Below are 8,511 nucleotides of genomic sequence, written 5' to 3'. Positions count from 1 at the left end.
GAGTCATATAATTCATTGTGGTTGAAACGTTTTATTGCAGTCTAGTGCACAACTAACCGGGTGGGCTGAATGGAACGGCAGCACAAAATAAAGAAGGTGTTTGCTTGGCCGCCACGCTTGGACGTAGGGTCCCCGCCGAGGCTCTGGAGTGGACTCAGGGCCATGCAGATACTGCAGTCCCAAAGAAATGATTCAGTGGCTTCGAAATTAACACCACCTCAATATAAGAAGTTTTGTATTTGCAGCCGCTTCGAATATAAACAACGCCAGCCCTTGTTTTCCAAATGCTGCCTAACTCGAATTACCCGCTCTGAGCACGAGGTCGCGGGTTCGATTCCCGGCCGCGGCGGCCGCTTTTCTGATGGAGGCGAAAAGCAAAAACGCCCGTGTGTACGAGATTTCGGCGCACGTTAAAGACCCCCAGGTGGTCAAAATTAATCCGGAGCCCTCCACTACGGCGCGCCTCATCGCCTGCGTTGCGTCGGCGCGTTAAACCCCACAATCAATCAATCAATCGAATTACCCGCTGATGCATTGACCCTTTCCAGCGTCCTCTGTGGCGAACTAGTGAAACTTGCCACGAAGCAGTTATGTAATAGCTTCTAAGAGGGCGCCAGTCTACACGTTACTCCAGGAAGTTGCTATTTGTCAAAACATACAACAGGTGGCGGCACACACTAAGAGATCTCGTGGGATGGTGCTGGCAAATGGGCGCATTTTATTGCGCGCGTGATTCGAATGTGCCGTACAGCATGGCATGGAATCGGGATGGCCCGCCGGCCGGGCCGGGCTGCCCGAAGCAGTGTGTTGGCGGGCCCGGGACAGGACTGGGTTTTATTACGCGGGCCTGCGCCGGGCTCGTGATTGAATTCTTGGGCCTTGCTGTTAATATTTCCGACGTGAAGTGTAGGAAAGAGCATTAAAAGGAATGTCGTGACTTCATTTCCACGCGCCTTACGACTTTAGTTCTGTGCATTGTTTTAAAAACGTGTTTTGCTTGGTCTTCTTAGTCACTGTGCTGTAATTCTAATCGAATTTCATGTACGGCATCAACATAATACATTTTGGAATATAACATACAAAAGTCACAATTTCAAGAAATCCCGTAGTGTAGGAGGGATTCATTCGGACAGCCTGGAACTCTGCACCTATGTCCATGAACAAGTGTGTATTACATGTCGCACCCATGTAAATGCGGCTTCCATGCCCGGAAAACACGCGTGCTAGTGAAGCAGAACCGCTAAGCAGCCACTGCTGATACAACATTTCAATGGAAGTACAGTCTTCTCCAAAATTTTGTGAGCCAAGCCGGAAACGCGGCGTCTGCAAAAAATTCAGTGTACCGAGAGAGGCTAAAACTTTTGGCGCGGGAAAGCTAGAGAAAACAGCTTCCTTTCTTACTGCCTTAAAATATTTTTCTCACATTTAAAGGTAAAAGCCAATTCTTAGAATTCTTTGTGGTCAAGAGGGCATAGGATTCGCCCACAAGATTTTAGCAAAGGATGTACATGCTCGTGGATTGAAACGCCGCACCAAAAATTTCGGCACACCAAATGGGACCGAGACAAACACGTTAGGTTGCCGAGAGTCTCGTCATCAAAGGTGATGGTGTTCCTGATTTAAGGGGGACTCGCCTGTTAACGTTTCTAAGGGACTTTACACTTTATGGTCCAAGGGATTGAAAACCTCTGTGCACCAATACGAAAAGTTTTACAAATACATAAACATGTGCACAATGGCCCAGTTCGCTTATTTATAAAATATGTCACTTGTGTACTGAAAAAAAAAGCTCTGACGTGGTAGACCACTAGCGCCAGTTAATGAACACTAAATAAACTAAAATGCATTGGTTGTTTATTTTCTATTCCAGTAAGGATCTGCGATATTTCTAAAATAAGCAAACTGGGTCGTTAGGAACATTTTTATGGATTTCAAATACTTTTCGTATAAGTACACGATTCTCTTAAAGCCCGCGTGTTACGAATTAGTAAGTCTCATAAAAATGGGATCGGGTGTCGCCCCATTAAGAATACAAGCTATTATTTCGCCGCTGTGACGGGAGCTGAAGACGGTGGAAGCAAAATTACCTGGACTACTTAACCCTACATTTTGACATTTCAATCCATTATGACCTGTACAGAGTAGAAGCTACGTCTGATTGCCTGCAACGAAGACACTCAAGCAAATATAATAAATGCCCTTCAGCGTCTAAGCACTGGCCTGGTCAAGCCCACGCGGGCCTTCCTTACTCTGCAAACTAAACGACCGCGCCCAGGTCGGGCCGGGGCTGGAGAATACGTGCTTGGACCCGGCCCGGCCCAGGCCCTCATATGGACGCCCTGGCCCGGGCCTGGCCCGGCTCGGAGGTACGGGCCCGGATCGGGCTCGGGCTTGATATATCGGGCTTGGACCGGGCCCGGGAAATAAAATCATACTCATGCAAGGCTCTAATGTGCAGCGTGCCCCAGGAGAAAACAACAACGCGAGAAGCGGTAAACAAGGTATCGAGGGAGAAATTGTAGGATTTACTTCTAAGATCGTGAAATCAGAGCCGGCTAAAGTCGTATGTAGGTAGCTTTCTCACACGTTAAACAATTTTAAATTTGGGAAAGGAGACTTATTTTTAATATCGGTACTGTTTGGAAGCGCCTAACCTGGGCGCAGTTTGACTTTTGTAGCCACTTTTCAACAATTTTCGCTTTTATTTTTACCTACAAAAAGTAGGGCGTAGAATCATTGTTTCTTCAAAGGTTCCGAATATATTGACAAGGATAACGTCAACCGCTTTCATCATCATCATCATTTATCTGTCACAATTCACGCACCTACTCTACGCGTCTACCACGTCAGCTCGCACCACAACGACCAGCCATTTTAGCATGCAGGTCCTTTAAAACAAAATGAATAAACATTCGCATGTCATGTGAAGTACACCACGTCACATCAATTTTTTAAGCGTAGCTTTTATTGGCTGACTTGCACCGTGGGTGGCGGCGTACGCTGAAACGCCTTGCGAACGCCTTGCGAATTTTATATCCACGTTATAAAATGATGACGGTGATGAGGATGATGCCTAAGTTGTCGGCACGTGTTCACTCGGGGGGGATTGGCCAGGGATAAAGTATTGATTGCGCTCCTGATGGAGCTTATAGATTTTGTTTACGTGCTCTATGGAAGCAGCTCTCGCTCGCCGTTCGCAGCTGGCGCGGGCGCCCGCGCACAGGTGTCGCTCTATATCACGCCGCAATGGGAGGCAATCAACGTCGTCGGTCGCATCACACCCCCCCCCCCCCCCTTGTAGGTGCGGTCGCTCGCTCTAATTAGGTAGTTCCCCTTCTAGCGCGGCCTGGAGAGGCCGCACGTGATTGGCTTCGCGGAAGAGCGGGCAGTCATTGATAAACGTAAACGTCCCCGATATTCGAAGAAAAAGGATCTACAATAACGTATACTAACATTGGCGTTCGGGTAAAGCTTAGCGAAATGAAGGGGCTTCATTTTGGTTGGTTTATGGTTTTGTGCTTTCATTTCGGTTATTGCGGCTTTATTATGGCACAAATGGGTTGATTTCGCGGTTCTCGCATTTATATTTAATCGGTTTTGCTTTCACTGAGGTAAATTGACCTCGGTGAAAGCTTAAGCTTTGCGTGCACCCCTGTTTCCATAGGGAAGGGGTTCGTTATTATTTTTTTGTTTTGTTTTTTCAGTTTAAAGCGAAATTATCAAATGGCTGATTGGAGGTAAAGGCACCTTCGGCGTTGCCCGGCGTCTGTGGCGTATGCTACGTTCCCACTGGCAGCTGCGTGACCTATAGACCAGTCTCTGCCGCAGAAATAAAACAAATGTAGGCGCCTCTGCTACAGTGCGTGGCCTCTGCAGTGCCTGGCCATGCACAGCCTACGGCGGCCGCAGCGGCCGCCTTTTGGCATCCGGTGGTAGGGTTGCCGCGGCCGACGCTCTCATTGGCCGTCCACGCTGGTACACCGCAGATAAACCATGAAACCGGAAGAATCCAGCCAAACGCGCGAATAGCGAACATTTATCGCATCGCAAAGCTAGAAGCAGCACCAATCCGCGTTCAATTTCACATTAGAGCTTTAGTGTCCGAAACTCATAAGTGCTTAGGCACCCTGTGATTTTTTATATTGAATTGATTCTTTGCTGAAGCATTCTATGTTTCGTTTTCCCGTTTTGTTCCTTTCATGCTCCCCCTCTCCCTATTTTCGACGCAGTAATTACCTGCTATGCGTAGTAGATTTGTGGAGAATGGGCTGGAATTTCGGAACTTCTTGGTAGACAGAAATGTACAGCTTCTATTCACGGGCGTGGCACGCATGCGGGCAACCATGTGCGCGCGCGATCACTGGTTACTTTAGGCTCCGCGAGATGGCGGTGTACTTGTGCGTGTAAGCACACGACATGTGTTTTATGTTCCAAACTGTCCCTCACCGTGAGAACACAAAGTGATGCCTCGACTCCAATGTGAGTGCGATTAATAACATATCTGTTGGCACCATCGCCGAGAATCGAGGTTGAACGGGCAGACGACGCACGCTGATGTTTTTTTTTTTTCTGCGAGGTGCGGACGCAGTGGCACAAGTCAGGCCATGTTTGTGCCGAAGCGGCTGATATATGCATGCTAGTATTGCATCCAGCCGGGATGGACTATGCTGTTATCCTTTCTTTTGCAACAGAGTTTAGCGTTGTTCCTTTTACCGTGCTGTGTACCATGCATTGGGGTGCCGGCCCTGTCAAGCCTTTATAGATTATTGCCTGCGCTCAAAACACCGTTATATGTTCAACAAATTGAATTGAATTGAACTGAAATAAATTTGTGCAGACAAAATTGGTTAGGTTGTTGGCCTGATGCACCCTGCGCGTGGTCTTATGGTTCATGCCGGATATGGCTTCTTGAAATTTTAGTACTACGAAAGGAGTAGTGAGCATGTACAAAGACTTTCCTATTTTACATCGATTCGGGAACGATATGGGAATAAGATCGGCCGCCATATCTATGTATCTATTATACACACCGGCGTTATCGGTTGTTGGTGGACATGCTGAAGGTCGAACTAACGGCCGTAAGAATGCCCGAGCGAGTATATTGCCACAGACACTATGAACGGTAACTATCCCCGCAAGGGTATGCGCCGACTACTCTGAAACCGCCATGACCACTAGGCGGAGCCAGTGACTTGGCTAGAGGAAGAAGACGCTTTGCCTGCTTGCTCGCTACCTTCTGTGGGCTCGATTCTAATTAAAACTAGTCTCCTGTTTGGCAACCATCTGGCCCTCTCGTGACAGTTTTGGTGGAGGTGCGGGGTATCCAACCCATGTACTTCGGTGCCGAAGACCCGGCTACTTCAAGCCCCAGCGCAGTGGACACAACACCAGTTCACAAGGCGAGCCGACGCCTGCAAGGCTTGGAACCAAAGTTTGGGCGTCTCGCCACACCTGTCAGGTCAGCCATGAGGTCAGCCATGACTTCTACCGCGAGCCAAACTAGCCAGACGGCAGGAATGGCTCAACCGCTTGTCCTGCATACGCCTCGCACACCGAAAGCATTTCACGGGGATAGCTTTGAAGACGTCGACGATTGGCTTGAGAGCTTTGAACGGGTGGCCTCATTCAATGAATGGGATAACCGTCGAAACCTCAGGATGGTTTATTCCTCTTTGGAGAATTCAGCTCAGACTTGGTTTGAAAACCATGAAGCCACCATGGACACTTGGCAAGAATTTCGGCGACAGCTCTTGGCCACATACCGCAGTGGCGAACGAAAGGAGCTGGCTGAGATCGCCCTTCAGTCACGTTTCCAGGGTCCAAACGAGACTGTGGCCATGTTTGTAGAAGACATGTGCCGACTGTTTAGACGGGCCGACCCCGACATGCCCGAGGAGAAAAAGGTGCGGCATTTAATGAGAGGTGTAAAGGAGCAGCTGTTCACAGGCCTTGTTCGGAATCCACCGGGTAGCGTTGCTGACTTCCTTAAAGAAGCAGCAGCAATGGAGCGCGCGCTGCAGCAACGTGGGATGCAGTACGGCCGTCAGTCTCATCCCCAGACATCAAGCTGCCATGCTCTAGCGCCGGGGAACACGGATGACTTTTCTCTGCGTCAGCTTATAAGAGCCATTGTTCGCGAGGAACTTGAGCTCCAAAAAGCCAACCTCGTTGGTCGTCAGCCAAGCGTGGCCTCCCTTTCCGCCGTAGTCCGCGAGGAGATACGTCAGGCATTGCAACCCACACCGCCACCGCAGAGCACCTACGCTACAACTTACGACGTGCCTGCACCCCATGCAACAACTTACGACGTGCCTGCACCCCATGTCATGGCGTACGCAGACGCTCTGCGCAGACCTCCCTATGGGCCTCAACGTTATCAGCCTCCAACTGCACCCAGGCAGCAGCGGTTCACCAGCAGCGCTGCGGCGATGGATCCAGACCAGCCTGCTAGAAAAGCGGTGATATGGCGCACTCCGGACAACAGACCCCTCTGTTATCATTGCGGGGAAGCGGGCCACGTTCCGCGCTACTGCCCCTACCGCAGGATGGGCATGCGAGGGTTTTCGCCTGATGCCCCTCGACCCCGCTACGGCGAACGACCTCGTGAAATTCAGGAGTACCTAGCCTCCCATCTGCTCCCTCCGCCGCAGCAGCAACGCCAGTCCAGATCACCTTCGCCGCAACGCTTCATGTCCCCTCGACGCCCACTCTCGACTACGACGACCGCCGAGGCTGGTGGAAGGTCCCGTAGCCCCCGCCGGGGAAACTGAGGACGGCGTCCTCCGGGGGTAGGGCTGCCGCCGCTCACATTTCGCAACATCCTCCACCGGCTCTACGACGCGAAGCGAGACCCGACGCCCCTGCCTCACCACCGCGACGACCCGACCCCGAACCCGCTTTTGCAGCGACTCGAACAGACGACTTGACGCCTAGCCCAGAAACGCACCATGAAAACGCTGGCGTAGTATCCGCCGAAATTCTGATTTCAGCCGACGACTACCCTTTGACGGCTCTAGTGGACACAGGAGCGGACTTTTCTGTAATGAGCAGCCAGCTTGCTGGCCGGTTAAGAAAGGTGGTAACACCATTGAGCGGCCCCGCGATTCGCTCGGCTGGCGGCCACCTCCTTACACCGCTTGGAGTTTGCACGGCCAGAATTAAGATACGAGACGCGTATTTCCCGGCCTGTTTCCTTGTCCTGCGAGAGTGTTCAAAGCCACTCATCCTCGGACTAGACTTTCTTTATGAGTATGGGGCCATCATCGACCTGCGGGAGCTCCTGGTCACGTTCTCCACCAACCGAACTGTCATAACCGAATCCGAGCCGCGTTGTATGGCATTACGCCTTTGCGATGGTCACGTGACGCTGCCCCCCCGAGCAAGTGTGTTTGTTTCCGTCAAGTGCGACAGTGACCTTACGTGCGGAATAGCCGAAGCTAACGTGCCCCTTCTGTTGGAACGACAGATCAGCGTGGCCCGGGGAGTGGTTGAAATCCGGAACTATCGCACGGACATTCTCCTAACGAATTTCAGTGCCGCACCCCAGCATCTTAACCAGGACACAGCTGTAGCCTATCTCGCAGAAATAGCGGGCATCGATGAAATAGCTACTGTACAGAATACATTGGATCAAGATCGACAAGACGTCTTGAACATTTCTACAGTCACAGCGACTGCTGAGCCTACCAGTCTTGTTGAAATTAGCCCCAGTCTAACCCAAGAGCAAAAGCACCTACTCCAGGCTCTCATCAGCTCGTTCAGTGATTGCTTTGCCTCCTCGACCAAGGTAAAGCGCACTGGCCTAGTTAAACACCGCATTATAACCGGAGATGGAGAGAGACCTGTTCGGCAACAACCGTACAGGGTTTCGTCAAAAGAACGAGAGGCAATTCAACGCCAGGTCAAGGAGATGCTGCGGGATGACGTGATACAGCCGTCTAAAAGTCCGTGGGCGTCACCTGTCGTTCTCGTTGCTAAGAAAGACGGTACCCTCCGCTTCTGCGTCGACTACCGAAGACTTAACAAAATTACGAAAAAGGATGTATATCCCTTGCCACGTATCGATGACTCCCTCGATCGACTCCGCCATGCCAGATATTTTTCTTCCATTGACCTGCGTAGCGGATACTGGCAGATTGAAGTTGAGGAACGAGTCCGTGAAAAGACTGCCTTCATTACCCCTGACGGATTGTTCGAGTTTAAAGTGCTGCCATTCGGACTTTGCTCTGCACCTGCCACATTCCAGCGAATGATGGACAGCGTTCTCTCGGATCTCAAATGGCACTCTTGTCTCGTTTACTTGGATGATGTAGTCATCTTTTCGGCGACGTTTGATGAACATCTCGAACGCCTCCGCGCAGTATTTCATGCGATCCGTGCAGCCGGTCTCTCCCTCAAGCCAGAAAAGTGCCACTTCGCCTTCGAAACACTTAAGTTTCTTGGACATGTGGTGAGCTCTCAGGGCGTGAGCCCAGACCCCGAGAAGACGTCTGCGGTAAGATCGTTCCCAAC

The sequence above is a fragment of the Haemaphysalis longicornis genome, unplaced genomic scaffold (assembly GCF_048455015.1).
Source record: "Haemaphysalis longicornis isolate Haplotype H1 unplaced genomic scaffold, Haemaphysalis longicornis Haplotype H1 scaffold_3, whole genome shotgun sequence".
NCBI lineage: Eukaryota > Metazoa > Arthropoda > Arachnida > Ixodida > Ixodidae > Haemaphysalis > Haemaphysalis longicornis.
This window is presented reverse-complemented; position numbering follows the sequence as displayed.